The 17,005-nt window shown below is 38.8% G+C and overlaps 1 pseudogene; it reads left to right on the plus strand.

Annotated features, from left to right (window-relative positions):
• The first annotated feature begins 229 nt into the window (after positions 1-229).
• Positions 230-354, plus strand: Gm22850 (annotated as a pseudogene).
• Positions 355-17,005: the final 16,651 nt, after the last annotated feature.

The following is a 17,005-nucleotide window of genomic DNA, read 5'->3' on the forward strand; positions in this document are numbered from 1 at the left end:
TATCATTGTGGCTCTGTGTTATCATTTGAGATCTGACACAGTAATATCTTCAGCAGGGCTCCTTCTGCTTAGGCTTATTTTGGATTTTTATGATCTTTTTATTTCCATATGTTTTTATGGATTATTTTGTCTAGTTTTATGAAAGATATCATTGGAATTTTTATGAGGATTGCACTGAATCCATACACTACTTTTGGTAATATAAACATTTCACAGTATTAATTCTGCTATTGCTTCTCGGCCTTTTGGCTAAGATCAAGTGTAGTATTAATTCTGCTAACCTAGGACCAGGAAAGGACTTTCTATCTTCTAATGATTTTCCTTATTTTCTTTTTTCAGTGTCTTAAAGCTTTTATTATTGAGAGTTTTTTCTTTTTAATTCTTTAGTTAGATTTATTCTTTGGTACTTTACTTGCAAATCAAATCAAAATTTAAAAATAAAACTTCAAAAGCATTAAAATGTCTGCATAGCACCAGAATGGAGAGACAGCCTACACAATGGGAGAAATATTTTCCAGCCATACTTCAGACAAGGAGTTAATATATAGAATATATAATGAACTGTCCAATTAAACACACAAACAGTAAAAACTGCTGTTGGCAAATAGCATGACAAAGAACAGAAAATTCTGAAAGAAAGAAAGAAAGAAAGAAAGAAAGAAAGAAAGAAAGAAAGAAAGAAAGAAAGACAGAAAGAAAGAAAGAAAGAAAGAAAGAAAGAAAGAAAGAAAGAAAGAAAGAAAGAAATGGAAAGAAAAGAAAAAAAGAAGAGAAGAGAAGAGAAGAGAAGAGAAGAGAAGAGAAGAGAAGAGAAGAGAAGAGAAGAGAAGAGAAAAGACAACAACAATACAAAAATTTCTACAAATGGACAATAGATATTTTTCTAAAGTATTTAACATCATTATATATCTGAGAAATGTAAATGAAAACTACTTTGATATGGTGGTGTGACATGATAAAAAATATCTTTTACGACCATCCAGAGACTGCCCCACCCTGGGATCCATCCCATATACAACCACCAAACCCAGACACTATTGCATATGCCAGAAAGACTTTGCTAACAGGACTAGCTGTCTTTTGTGAGGCTATGCCAGTGCCTGGCAAACACGGAAGTGGATGCTCACAGACATCTATAAGATGGAACACAGGGCCCCCAATGAAGAAGCTACAGAAAGCACCCAAGGAGCTGAAGGGGTCTGCAACCCTATAGGTGGAACACCAACATGAACTAACCAGTACCCCCAGAGCTCGTATCTCTAGCTGCATATGTAGCAGAAGATGGCCTAGTCAGTCATCACTGGGAAGAGAGGCCCCTTGGTATTGCAGACTTTATATGCCCCAGTATAGGGGAATGCCAGGGCCAAGAAGTGGGAGTGGGTGGGTAGGGGAGCAGGTCAGGGGGAGAGTATAAGGGACTTTCGGATAGCATTTGAAATGTAAATGAAGAAAATATCTAATAAAAAATTTTAAAAAATATTTTACATTCTAACAGACTATAACTTTTTGCTGGACCTCACAGTCAGAGTTGATAATACATCCTGAGGTCACAAACTACTTAAAATTATTATGCTGCTATATACTCAACTTGTTTGTTTAACCTGCCTCTAAGAGAACAATGTAACAACCATCATTGCCTAGGGTTTCTTTGTAATCAGCATTTACAGACTAAGATAATGCATAGCTACAATCTTAAACTTTGGACACTTCAGGCCTCTGACCAAAGATTATGTGTGTTACCTGAGTAATGAAAATCATGTACTGAAAACAGAAAATACAGGTTGAAATCATGTTATAATATGAATATCCACCATAAATATTAAACACAATCTATGGATATTGTCTGATAATAATGTTAGTTATCTGGGTAAGCTGGAGTCACCTGGAGTCAGTGACTTAATCCTTCCTAAAACTCTGTTAAAGATTTCTGTAAATTATCCCTCATTCCCTCCCCATGTTAAATTTTCTATGATTTTTCAATAAAAGAAAAAACAAAGTTAGGGGCGTATACAGTCAGAAGACACAGACACAGGACAGGGACTAGAGTATATTCACAGGGTACCCTTCAGTCAGACATAGATTAAGACTCTTACAGAAGACAGATAAGGATGAAAGGAGGTAGGAAGAGCAAAGTAGAGAAGTCAAATTTGGGCTCCCTCTTGGTTAAATGACATCAAGGAGAAGTGCTTTGAATTTCTTTCCTTAATGTGACACTGATATATTATTGGTGACTCTGAGTTTATTATTAATACATTAAAACAGACACACTTTAAGATTCACCCCAGTCAGAATAGCTGTCACCAAGAATATATACAACCACTTGCAGAGGATAAATTAGTTTTTTTCCAATAGAGTTTCACTGAATATACAACGCACACTCAAGACTGGTGTCATGCCCAGCAGAAGAGGGCCAACACAAAATGAACTCAATGGTAATTTTTAGAGGGTGTATGTGTGAGTGGATGTGGTGTTGTTGTCTCATAATGCTTTGGGGGGGGGGGCATTTTTTACCTTGATTACAAATCTTGTATTCTGATTTTGTGTTTTTTATGGTGTGAGCATGTGCGTGTGTGGCTGGGGAATGTTTCTCATGCTTTTTCTTTATTTTTTTTCTGTTTGGTTTGTTTTGATCCATCACATTTTTTTCTCTTTAAGACTGTTTTTCACAGAGTGAGATAAAGAAGGTGTGCGGTTGGCTGGAGGGAGAGGTGCAGGGGAGATCTGGGAGAAGATGAGGGAGAAGAAACCATGATCAGAATATATTGTATGAAAAAATTATTTTTGATTAAAAAATAAGAAAATAAACAATAAATGTTGTTGAGAACATAGGTAGGAGGAGCCTTTATTCACCATGGCAGGGGTGAAAAGTAGTGGAGACAAACGGCCATCAGTATGGTGGTCTCTAGAAAATTAAAGATAGAACGGCTGTCCTACTCGGTTACACCATCCCTGCGCATATGCCCAATGAGCTATTTATTTACCACAGAAGTAGGAGCACAGCCATACTTATTGCTGCAGGATTCACAATCACAAGAAAAAGAAGCCAGCCTTGAAAATGTGGCGTATAGATACGATGAAATTCAGCCATGAAATGAAATGGTGGAAATATTCAGGAAAACGAATGGTCACAGAAAGTATTATAAATATCACCACTTAAAGTCAGAAATATAAAATTGTACGTAGTTTTTCATATCTAGACCCTTGCTTATATGTGTGCATGAAAACAAGAGTGTGGAGTTTGAAATCAGAAAGGAAACCACAAGAGCAGGGAAAGACATGCGGAGGAAGACAGGAGCCAAGAGGATATATGTGGCATGAAAACAAAAGATATATTATACTTACTTAAATAGCCTTCCAACATAGGAAGCTTGAGTTCTGTCCACATCACTAGCTATGATTTGGAGATATAATTGCAAGCGGGAGGAAGATTTTACTGTCTCGGTGTGAAATATCTCTGAGCCCATTTTTCTTCTATTTAACCTATGCCAAGAAGGTTTATAGACCCATTTTGGTGCCACAGCTGAGCATGCTAGAATAGGTCTCAGTTCTTTTTTTTTTTTTTTTTGAAAATAGTTACTTTAATTCATTTCATATATGCATATGTATACTTGTATATATTTACCTCTCACTAGATAAGTCTCACTTGGATATCATTTAATACAAACTGGTTGGCAAGCACACAAAACAATGGGAACATAAAGGCAGTGCTTACTCAAGTGAGAACAGGTTTAAAAGAACTTAGAAGCCAGTGCGGCATCATGTGGTAAAGTGGAACACATATGTGTCTTGCCATCCAGAAATTCCACTCCTGGCTAAGAAAACTCTAGACTCCAGAAAGCTCTTACTTGCATACTTCAGAGATGAATGTAGAAATGTACATAGGTATCATAGTCTTATAAAAATTGTCAAGCCATAAATATTTCGAATACTCAGCAATGACAAAAAGATAACAAACCCACACAATGAAAGGTAAATAATACAACCTGAACAGTTTACACAATGCAATTTTTACATTCATGTTGTGGGTTGTTGGAAATGAATGAAGTTAAGCTACACACATTAGTAAAAATAAATCACTCAAAATGATGAGTGAAGGAAACAAACACTGAATATATGATTCTTCAATCTTTCTTAGAAGGGGGAACAAAATACTCATGGGAGAAAATATGAAGACAAAGTGTGGAGCAGAGACTGAAGGAAAGGCCATCTGGAGACTGCCTCACCTGGGGATCCATTCCATATATAGTCACCAAACCCAGACACTATTGCAGATGCCAAGAAGTGCATGCTGACAGGATCCTGATACAGCTGTCTCCTGAGAGGTTCTGTCAGAGCCTAACAAACACAGAGGTAGATGCCCGCAGCTAACCATTGGACTGAGTATGGTGTTCCCAATGGAGGAGTTAGAGAAAGGGCTGAAGGAGCTGAAGGGGTTTGCATCCCCATAGGAGGAACAACAAATGCAACTAACCAGATCACCCCACACCACCCCCAGAGCTCCCAGGGACTAAACCATCAACCAAAAAGTACTCATGGAGGAACCCATGGCTCCGGCTGCATATGTAACAGAGGGTGGCTTTATCTGGCATCAATGGGAGGAGAGGCCCTTGGTCCTGTGAAGGCTCTGTGGCCCAGTGTAGGGGAGTGCCAGGGTGGGGAGGCAAGAGTGGATGGGTGGGTGTGGACAACCCTCATAGAAGAAGGGGGAAGGGGGGATAGGGGGCTTCAGAAGGGGAACCAGGAAGGGGAGAACATTGGAAATGTAAATAAAGAAAATATCCAATAAATGAAAAGAAAAAAGTTCAAACTGTGGAACATAAACGTTAGGTTGCTGAGGGCTGCCTATTTGTCTGGTGAACTGACAAAGGGAGAGAAAGTGAATGGATACCGAAACCCTAGGCAATGACTACTCTAAAGAGTAGAGGATTGGAGGAGATGATTGGCTATTTTAAAAGTAGATGTACTGGAGTTAACTATTGGAGAAGTGTGTGTGTGTGTGTGTGTGTGTGTGTGTGTGTGTGTGTACTTCCCAGTGAATATTTCAAAAATTAGGCATTGATCTATTCAGTGCTGCTTTGAGCATTTTAGGAAAGATTAAGAGTATAGGTTTATGACAATTGCTACAAATGAAAGTTTATATAAGGAACAAGATATTATTTTTTAAAAATCCCTTGTGACTCTGAGATAGTCTCAACATACCTCACTCTTTAAGGTTATACTGTGTCTCCATCACTTGGTGAGTCCCCTGAACTTTTCCTGGCCTTCAAGGGTCCTGGGTACTAGAAGCAACTGCTTAAATTGCTACCTACATTCAGTAATAATGGTATGTACTTTCATTTTGCACTGTGTTTCCTTTTATCTAAAATAACATGTCAGCTAAATGTGATGGAGCAAGCATATTTGTAACCACAGTATTCAATAGTCTAAGGCAGAAGCACTCAGTTGGAAGCTAACCTGCCCTACCAAACCAAGTTCAAGACCAGCTTGGCTTCAATAGCTAACCTCTGTCTCAAAAATACAAAACTAATCATAAAAGCAACAAAAATAAAACTGTAGTGGAAATTGGTTGCTAACTATGTGAGGAAGTGCAGCAGGACATTACACTGATTATGAATTTATCAAATAGTAAGTCCCGTGTTTTATAGGCCCTGTGGCTGTGTCTAGCGAAACTCTTTTGTCACTTTATAACATGACTTCCGCAGAAATGAGATAACAGTCTGCAATTTTCCCTCTTCTATTGAAATCCTGAGAGCACAGGTGCTTCTCCATAAGTCATGACCTTGGCTGAGTTCATATACAGCCTTGATGTGACCGGGTTATGCAGTTATAAATACTTTATAGATTTGAATGTTAGATTTTTCAAGTTCTGATTTATCTAGAGTCACATTAGGAGTTCTAAAAGCCATAATTTTGAAAACTTTTGTAATTCAAGATCAATCTTTCTGTCACATTGAGAAGCTATGGTAAATAAAGACCAAAATACAGAATAGCATTTCTCCTCTCTTGGTTGATATTAAAAGACATTACTGCTTTCTCTCAGGATTATTTTAGTGTCTTAATTACAGTAAATTAGAATAATTAGAGAGAAATTATATGAATCCTACAATTCCCCAAAGCCTTTATTCTGCCTTTTAGTCAGATAATGAATGTTAATATAAATAATTGATGCATTCTGAGTACCTCCATGTCTTCACACCTTACATTTTTCTTTTTTAATTTGGCTCCAGATAGAAGGTGAATCATGTCAGGAATTACTTTTTTCCTCTAAAGAGTGTTAATTAGGCTTCAGTGAACATTATTGAAAATAAAACAAAGTAACTCCACAGTGACATAGAGGCACATGAATTTCTTTTTACTTTAGCTCAATAGATTCCAATCAAGAACAGTCTCCCCAAAAATTTTGCATAAGGTTTTTTTGTATCTATTTGTTTTTAACAAGCATATGGCTAAATGCTGAACATTTTTACAAAGAGTGCTTGGCTCCTCTTTATACTGTAGGGTACAGTCAGACAAAATCATTGGAGACCATGTTCAAACAGGTGAAATATTAATGAAGGCTTAATATTTAATATTTTATGTGAAGTAGCATATGAAAGTAAATACTGTGCACAGGATCTAGGCCAGAAACTGGCATTCCAGTGGAGTTCTGTGCATGTCCTAGCTTTCCTGGTAAAAACTTATTTTAGAAAATTGCAGGTGTAGTCCAACTTAAACAAAGATGCTGCAGTAAGACATGACCGTGGGACATGTTAGCATTCTTTTCCAAGAAGCCAAGGAGATGTGACTGTAGACACAATGGGCCAGCAGACACATGGGCTAAGGTAGCAGTGCAGACGTTCTGATTGGGGGACTAGTTTGTGGAGCAGTCACATTTCACACTGGGGATGGAGTACAGAAATAAAGGTACATCTGTGAAATGAGATTCCATTCAAATACCTCAGTAGAAATACAAATGAAACTGGACTTAGGGCCTACCACCATTTTGTACAAAGAGTTTGGAAGCAACTAGTCTTCAATATGGTCACTTACACGTTAAAAGCGCCTTCATCTTGCCCCTACATGCAGAATTCTACATTCTAATGCCATTTTACTTATGTGCGTGGTCATTGCTCATGAAAAAGTTGTCTAAACTAAAGCTCTAGGCTAAAATAAAGGCCAACACACACACACACACACACACACACACACACACACACACACACCTGTGACAAGACAGTTGACAGAAAACTGAATGAGCCAGTGATGCAAAGGACCCAGATCAACAAGTTTGAATTCAGGAAGTACAGCATTAAAAGATGATGCCTCTTTTCATTATCCTTCTTCACACTGACTCTGGGATGCTCAAGGGAGCAGGAATGTTTTTTGAGAGACCATGATCACTTGTCCTCAGATCTAATCAGACACAGGGAGGCATTGAACAAAGAACCAGCCCTCTGAGCTATCCCTGCTTCTCCTCAAAGCCCTTAGAGTGTCATGTATTTTTGCTGATAGCAGGCAGATTCTGCCTTCTTTACCACTATTCAAGATCTCCCCTCTTCTATCAGGAAAAAAAAAAAAAAGCAAGACTACACACTAAATAACTCAGCCCCTCCTTATAGTTGTAACTTCATGTTTGAACTTAATTCCTAGCTTGACACAGAAGTATGGGCATATTTGAGAATTAAGGGAAATTCTATCTACAACCATTGTAGAACAACATGGAAAAATGGATAGAGATGAACATATGAATCAGAATACACATCAAACATATAAAACAAAACGATTTGGTGTACATCCCATTCCAGTCAGGTGTGGCTAAGTGGAGAGATGTGATCATCAAAATGCTAGTGAATTATCGCTTTCCACATTTCACCTTAGGTATTACTGATAGCCAGTGGAAATGAAATTGGGGAATACAATAGACCTTTATCTAAAAGAATGTAATTTTTAGTTGGCATTAGTGTCAAGTATAATCTTGTAATTCATTAGCCTCACAAAAGATGTTAGTGGGTGCTGTTACAACTCTCATCTGTGTAAAAGTACTTTTTAAAAGAACGTTCTTGACTCTTCTATGACAAATTTCCTTCCATAAAATGGAGAATTAGTTTTTATTTCCATATTAATAATTATGGGGTTAAATGATAATTTTCTCATTTGACAAATATTAGATGGATCACAGCCAACATCCAGCTTCTTGAAGGATACAGAATTATGGCTGACAGTGCAATATTTTTTGACATGGACAGTGATGGATACAGTGTGAAAACGCTGGAAATGTATTTGTGGAGTCTGTAACCCAACCTCATAGCATTCACGAGTCAGATTTAGCTGTGGAAAATGGAGTAGATAAAAATGGCCAAAGGGAACCTGCGGCTGCACTCATGACAGTTATAAATGCCATGGGACTCTTGGTGGAGAGAAAGAGGAAGAGCCTGGCCCCACCCAGATCCGTGTCCAGATACCTCAGTGTAAGTCACCTGAAGTTCAGGATGACATTCATATTATTTATGTAATATCTCTGAAACTTTATTATGAAGATGATGCATTTATAGGAAATATACAAACACTCTCTAAGCATTAAGGAAATTGGAAATAGGTATAATTAAGGCATCAATCAAAAGCAAATTAGAAAACACCTGGAACGGAACTGACTGGCTTAATTGGTAATGTTCAGCACGCACAAATGAAAACAAAGATCATGCTTAAAATCCTGGTTATATATGATCTTGGAAAGTGTTTACATTCTAAAATGTGTGTTTTACATAAAACATCATTTTTTTAAAAAAAATACAGTGTTTTTCATGTGTTAATACAGAAATCTTAATTTGTTCCCTATTTATAGATCACACTTTAATTACTTTTGCCTTACACAAACATTCATGGGGGATTTCCAGGGATAAAAAACAATGGCTAAATGTCACATAAACACTTAGCATGGAACTGGCCCAAATAGCCCAGCATCAACCAGCCTCTCCGAATCTCAGTTTTCTTCTCTGAAACAGGAGGAATTTAAATATCTACCTTTCTTTTCCTTCAGAGGTAAAACAGTCAAAAACAACAGGAGGGAATATTGTATGAAAAAATTGAAAATGAAACCCAAAATGAGTTGATAAGATAAAACTAATAATTTTACTTTCTGGTTGACATTTTGTATCAAATTCATTGGCTTACTTAGCAACCATCTATTGAGCACTTGCTGCATGTGAAGTCTATCTCAGAGACTGTTAAATATAATCAGTCTCAAAATAATTCTATTCCTTAGCCTCACGGAGCTCATAGTGCAGAAGAATATATAGATTTGAAAATCCTAACGTTACAGGATTACGTAATGATACAGTAACGTTGTTGGCTATAGTCAAAAAAAGGAAGCCCTTGGAGAGATGTGACTTAAGCTAGAAACTGAGAGGAGAATGAGAGGACCTGAGTCTAAAGAAGCTCCCAGTGGCAAGGAAGAGGAGTGATGGGAAAACTGAGGACAGGCTAAGTGGCTGGCTGGCTGAGGCAGCAAGACTCTGTAAGATAAGGCTACAGTAGCTGGGAGTGCTGAGAACCATGCAGCCTGAGCTGTCTCTCTCCTCCATGCAGGATTGAGTGAGCTGGCATGAGAGGACCTAAGTGTTCAGATAAAATGACCTGTTATTTTCATACTGTGAGAAAGATAACCACACATGTATTGTAGCTCATCATAATCACAAGTTATTAGAAGACAATTGTATTGTTCGTTTGTGTAGTGTGTGTGTGTGTGTGTGTGTGTGTGTGTGTGTGTGTGTGTGTGTGTGTGTGTGTGTTTCAACCAGAGGACAATAGAGGGAATAATTTCTCTCATTCCACTCTGGGGGTCTCAAGCATCAGACACAGGCTACCAGACTTAGCAGCAATAGCCTTTACTAATTGGGCCATCTTACCAACCCACCAAAATATCAGTTACAAAACGTCTTCAGAGACAAGTATTTTAAATTATTTACAGTATTTTAAACTTAAACACTTTGGTGACTACTGTTGGTAAAATATCTAACATCATACGGCTTTTATTTTACTAACACTGAAGACTTATCATTGCTGCCATAGAAACATCCTTGGGTCTTAGGGACCCTCACCCAGAAGTGAGGTGGTCCACCACAGACCTGTGAAGGCAGAGCTCAGACCAGCACCTTATGCTCCTGAGAGATAGTCTTGGCATACCATACATTTTCTGCAATATGTGAAAAGGAGCTATTTTGCCAGATTCATATTCAAAACCCATCTTAAACATGAATACACACATTCCATCTTTCAAGTATGATTTAATAAAATATATTTAAAACCAAAAAGGAAGCACACAGAGTTCTGCCTTCATTTCACAAGCACATCTCATTGTACATATTTCTGCAGACACCTGAATCTATAATACCTCCGTAATCACTTCTGGCCTTTACTGTCTCAAAGGTCACAATGTGATGATTGTTTCCTGGAGGTAATCAAGCACTCTCTACTGATTGACACTGTGCATGAGTGCCTAATCTTCAGATTTTAATGGCAATTGGTGCAAATATCTTAATCTAATTTATTGTACACTTTCAAAATGATTTCACATATTTTATTAAAGGTAAAGAAGAAGGCATATAATCATTCATTATGAATCTTCAGTTTAGACTTGACATTTCCTCAGAGATTATTAAAGATAAATAATATTATCTGATAATCTAGGACATAATGAAATTTTTTTCTTCCTCTTCATTAAAAATAGATATTTTTCACATGAAAATTTCTGATTATGATTTTCCCTCCCACAACTACTCCCAAGTCCTCCCCACTTTTCCACTCACCAAAAACCATAGCCTTTCTTTCTCTCTCTCATTAGAATGCAAACAGAAATCTAAATAAATGTAATAATAATAATAAAGAACAAACCAGAATGGAACAAAATAAATGAACAGAAGAAATCCAAATTAAAAGCTCAGAAAACATATGGAAAACAGAAATACTCATGTTCACACACAGGAATTCCATAAAAACACAAAACCAGAAAACATATTATGGATGCAAAGGACATGTAAGATAAAAAAATGAAGTAAAACAAAAAACTCCTGACAAAGAATTAGTAGACAGTGGCCAGGCGGTGGTGGCACACGCCTTTAATCCCAGACTTTGGGAGGCAGAGGCAGGTGGATTTTTGAGTTTGAGGCCATCCTGGTCTACAGAGTGAGTTCCAGGACAGCCAGGACTACACAGAGAAACCCTGTCTTGGAAAAAAAGAGATTTAGTAGACAAAGAACCTCCACAAAAGTTGTTTCGTATTGGCCATTAGCTGCTGGGCATGGGGCTTCACCTCAATAGTGAGAAAACACTGGAGAAAGTTGTTTGTCATTTTGTAAGTTTAGCTATTCACTTTACATCCTAATATCAGCCTCTCCTCTCCTCCCAGTACCTCTTCATGCAAGTCCTCCCCCCATTCCACCTTCCCCTTCTGAGAAGCAGCAGCCCACCTCTGGTTGCCACACACACCCCTACCAACCTGTCTCCCAGGCCTACACATCAAGTAGGCACATCTTCTCTCAATGAGGCCAGACAAGGAGTCCATTTAGGGACACAGGATCTACAGGAAAGCAGGCAGGCAGGCAACAGGCCCTTCGGAGATAGTACCCACTCCAGTTTTGGGGGGACCTGCGTGAAGACCAAGCTGCTGCTCATCTGCTACATCTGTGCAGGGGGCCTAGGTCTAGCCTCTGCTTTTCTCTTTGGTTAATAACTCAGTCTCTGGGAGCTTTCATAAGCAGGTTGTATTCTACCAGAATATGCTTAGTCCCCTTGGAATAGATGCCAAGAGTAAAGAGAGGTCACAGCAGGTAGTCTGGGGGGGGGGAGACTGAGAGAGGGGGTTAGATCTGGAGGAGAGGAGGGAGAGTGAAAATCTGCACTTGCATATCTGCTTCGCTGGCCTACTTGCTTCTCTGAATTGGCTGGTGAGTTTCCAGGGAGTACCTGCTGGAGTTGGAGATATGACAGCAGGATAAGAAAGAAGATGGGAGATATGACAACAGGAAAGAAGATGGGAGGAGAAGATCTGAGTGATCCACTGGAAATGCAGACAGAAAGGAGGGGAAGTCTGGAGCACACAGTTGGCTACAGAGTTGGGAGTGAGACTGGGACATTGGATCTAGAAGAAAGAAAGGAAAAATGAAGGACTGCAGAGTTGACCTGCTTCCTTGACTGGAGTGACCTGTGGGTTCCCAGGGAATGCCCACTGGAGTTGTGGCCTTGGATAAAGTGAGAAGTTGGGAGAAGGAAGTTTGGAGAGGAAGATCTGTGTTATCCACTGGACACGGAAGCAGTAGGGAGGTGAGGCTGCAGCAATGACAGTAATGAGCTTAGGCACTGGATTTGAAGGAGAGGAGGAAGAAGTGAAGATCTGCTGTTAGCCTACCTGCTTCCCTGGCCAGAGTTGACCTAATGAGTTTTTAAAAAGCAACAAACAAAATGGATATATTCACATAGTCAGTACTAAGATCAAAGAATGCACTATATGGGAACCCAGCAAGGCCTCCTTTCGTCGGCTTCTGAATCATTAACAAACCACCAGGAGTAACCTTATCCATCATCATGGACTGACTATTCGTATTTTAGGATGGTGCCCTACATACTCTTTGACTCTCTCCCTTTGACATTAAGCTGTATACCTCAATTATGTGCAACTAGAACACATTTCTTCTCAGTGCTCTATGTAAAATACCCCACAGTATGACTATACTGACATCTACTTATACACTGAATTATTAAATGACTATGATGTGTATGTTTTAAATTTTAGACTAGTTACAGATGCTGCTAAAAAAACAACTTCCTATGCCTGGTTTTGGTGCATATATGCATGCATTCCTTACTCTTGCTGTATTAGAAAGGTTCTCTAGAGAAACTGAACTGATAGACTATATTATAGACACGCACACACACACAAACATACACACATGTGCATTCCCACACACACACACATGCACACATACAGAAACACATGAACACACACTATACTAGATATTATATAATAAAAAGAAATTTAGAAGAATGGTTTGCATGATAGCAGCTGGGTGATCCACCAGTGGCTCTTTGCATACTGAAGATGCTGGATGGAACACAAGAACAGTTTCATTCACAAGGCTGAGTGTTTCAATTTGGCACTAAAGGCCTGGATGCTCCATGAGGAGTATCTAGTCTTCAGTGTATGTTGAAAGGAAAAGGAAGCTGGAGTGTGATGTTAGGGAAGGATGGCAGCAGCAGCTAAAGGAATATCAATGTGAAGAGAAGAAGAAGAAGCAACAGCAGCAACAGCAGCAGCAACAGCAGCAACAGGATAGCCACTTCAGATGAAGTGAAGTCAGGGAAGCAAGACTTTCCTCCTTAAAACATTTCTTTCTAAGATATTCTAGCAGATGTTGTCTACTCTGGGGGAAGATCTTCTCCCAGTTAATCCTTTCTGGAACTCATCAAGAAGTGTGTCTCTGAGATGATTCCAAATGCAACCAAGTTGAAAACCAAGATTAATCATTCAGAAATCCACTCCTTGTTAACTTGACATGCACCTCCCTGTTGTGCTTAATTTACAAATGAACATAACAAAGTCACAATTTCACCTAATGTGATATCACTGTTCCACATACAACAAAACACATTAAGTCTTCCTCCAGAATATATGGCCAAATCGCCTGAGAAGTGCTTAGCCTTTTAATACAGCATTACTGTATGACTTAAATATGAAATTATGTATCTAGTTTCAATTGATATTGTATTATGTGATAGAGGAATATTATTATGTGAAGAATAAAAAACACAAATTACTACTGCTTTATATGTGTGTATGTAAAGACAACTATATTATAAGCACAGTAGGACAGAAACAATTATAGTCATCATTTCTGTAACTGGTCAGAAGACTATAGAAAGTATTTATAACTGCTTTCTTCTAGCCATAATTTCTCCACATCCAGCAATCACCTCCGCAGGTCTTGAAACTTTACCTGACAGGATGATCCATACCTTCATTCTTGGAGCGTCTAAGTCATTTATAATCTTCGTTGTAGTTTTCCATTGACTTCAATCCCAAGGCATTGTAACACCAAGAGATGCCCTAAAGGATCTCCTATACTCCAAACATACTGTTCTTCACCTCCACTGTAGAAAGCAATCTAATTTACCCCTGGTGGTCTGGATCAATTGTCCTATGCAATACTGTTATTCCTTTATTAACCTGTTAATGTATCAGGAGTTCAGAGTGGACAAAGAGAAGTCTTCTAGTTCAGTGGGATATTTGTTTTGCCATTTCTACATCTTGATTCCTGGATTCATGATTCCTGGATATAAAAGAAACATAGTCTTATATTGATTGCTGAGTCACACTTTGTGTGACCTTTTGAAGACCCCTGTCCAGCACCCCAAGACACTGTCTCCTGGTTGGTACTATACTGTATCGTTCAGAAGCCATTTTACTTCTCTGTTAATTTAGGTACTTCAGCATAGTCCTCTTTGACAGTGACTTCACTGATCAAAAGCTATGCTGTGTGTGATAACATGATGGTGAATAAAGCATCCTGCCAGCCATGATGATAGTTTTAGGAGAAAAATCACATGCAAAATAAGCAAGTCTGCATGATAAGTATTTATTCCAGTAATGACAAAGAGATGCCTTTTCTGTGATGGAAGTGGTCCAGTAGTCAGTCTGCCACCAGACTGCTAGCTGGCCACTCCAGGGAATGGTACTATATCTGGGGATATTATTTGTCTCTGATTCTGACAAATTCTACACTCAGACGCAGCCACAGACAGATTAGCATTTGGGTCCATGCATAACTTCTATCTCTGCCACCATGCCCACTTCATTCATAGGTCCTTTGGCCCATGACTGAGATGTTCAAAGAAAGAATTTGATGACTATGTACATACAGTATTATTCTGTCTGTTTGATTACACAGGACACAAGTATCTTCATATCTTTTGCCCTATCTTAATTGGTATTTCTATTATTATGATACAAAGCAACTTGGAAAGGAAAAGATTCCACCTTACACTTTCATATCATATCCCATATTACTGAGGGAGTCAGGAAAGGAACTCAAACAGGACAGGAAATTGAGACAGAGCTGTTGTAGAGGCCATGGACGAGTGCTGCTCACTGGATTATTACTCCTGTCTTGCTCAGACTGCTTCCTTATTGCACACTGAACTACCAACCAGTGGGTGGCACTGGCCACAGTAATCTGGGACCTTCCACATCAATCATCAACCAAGAAATGTTACAAAACCTTGCCCACAGGACAATCTAATGAGGATATTTTCTCAATGTATGTTCTCTTTTCCAAATGACTCAGCCTTGTGTCAAGTTGACATAAAAACTAGCCAGCATGTGCCCATTTGGAGAGATATCCAAATATCCTTTCCCCAAATGTCTTTCTCATCAATTTTCCAATCATATGCTTACCAACTGCCAAACATCAAGACAATACATTGGCTGTAGTTCATGCATTATTATAGTCTCACACATCTGGACATTTTTTTCTTTTATCTTTTTTATGTTTATTTATTTTTATTAGATATTTTCTGTATATGCATTTCAAATGCTATCCCGAAAGTTCCCTATACCCTCCCTCTGCCATGCTCCCCTACCCACCCACTCCCGCTTCTTGGCCCTGGCATTCCCCTGTACTGGGGCATATAAAGTCTGCAATACCAAGAGGCTTCTCTTCCAAGTGATGGGCAACTAGGCCATCTTCTGCTAAATATGCAGCCAGAGACACAAGCTCTGGGGGTACTGCTTAGTTCATATTCTTGTTCCCCCTATAGGGTTGCAGACTCCTTCAGCTCCGTAGATACTTTTTCTAGCTCCTCCATTAGGGGTCCTGCGTTCCATCTTATAGATGACTGTGAGCATCTACTTCTGTATTTGCCAGGCACGGGCATAGCCTCATATGAGACAGCTATACCAGGGTCGCTTGAGTAAAATCTTTCTGGCATATGCAATAGTGTCTGGGTTTGGTGGCTGATTATGGGATGGATCCCCATGTGGGGTAGTCTCTGGATAGTCTAACCTTTCATCTTAGCTCCAAACTTTGTCTCTGCAACTCCTTTCATGGGTATTTTGTTGCCTCTTCTAAGGAGGAATGAAATATGCACGCATTGGTCTTCCCTCTTCCTAATTTTCTTGTGTTTTGCAAATTGTATCTTGGGTGTTCTATGTTTCTGGGCTAATATCCACTTATCAGTGAGTGCATATCTAATGACTTCTTTTGTGATTGGGTTGCCTCACTAAGGATGATATCCTCCAGATACATCCATTTGCCCAAGAATTTAATAAATCCATTGTTTTTAATAGCTGAGTAGTACTCCCTTGTGTAAATGTACCACATTTTCTGAATCCATTCTTTTGTTGAAGGACATCGGGGTTCTTTCCAGCTTCTGGCTATTATAAATAAGGCTGCTATGAACAAAGTGAAGCATGTGTTCTTAATACCAGTTGAAATATTTCTGGGTATATGCTCAGGAGAGGTATTGCTAGATCTTCCAGTAGTATTATATCCAATTTTCTGAGGAACCTCCAGACTGACTTCCAGAATGGTTGTACAAGCTTTCAATCCCACCAGCAGTGGAGGAGTGTTCCCCTTTCTCCACATCCTCGCCAGCATCCTCTGTCACCTGAATTTTTTATCTTAGCCATTCTGATTGGTGTGAGGTGGAATTTCAAGGTTGTTTTGATTTGCATTTCCCTGATGATTAAGGATGTTGAACATTTTTTCAGGTGCTTCTCAGCCTTTCGGTATTCCTCAGTTGAAAAATTTTTGTTTAGCTCTAAACCCCATTTTTTTAATGGGGTTATTTGAATTTCTGGAGTTCAGCTTCTTGAGCTCTTTGTATATATTGAATATTAGTCCCCTATCAGATTTAGGATTGGTAAAAATCCTTTCCCAAACAGTTGGTGGCTTTTTGTCTTATTGACAGTGTCTTTTGCCTTACAAAAGCTTTGCAATTTTATGAGGTCCCATTTGTCAATTCTTGATCTTACGGC

Source organism: Mus musculus, chromosome 4, assembly GCF_000001635.26.
Source record: "Mus musculus strain C57BL/6J chromosome 4, GRCm38.p6 C57BL/6J".
Taxonomy (NCBI): domain Eukaryota; kingdom Metazoa; phylum Chordata; class Mammalia; order Rodentia; family Muridae; genus Mus; species Mus musculus.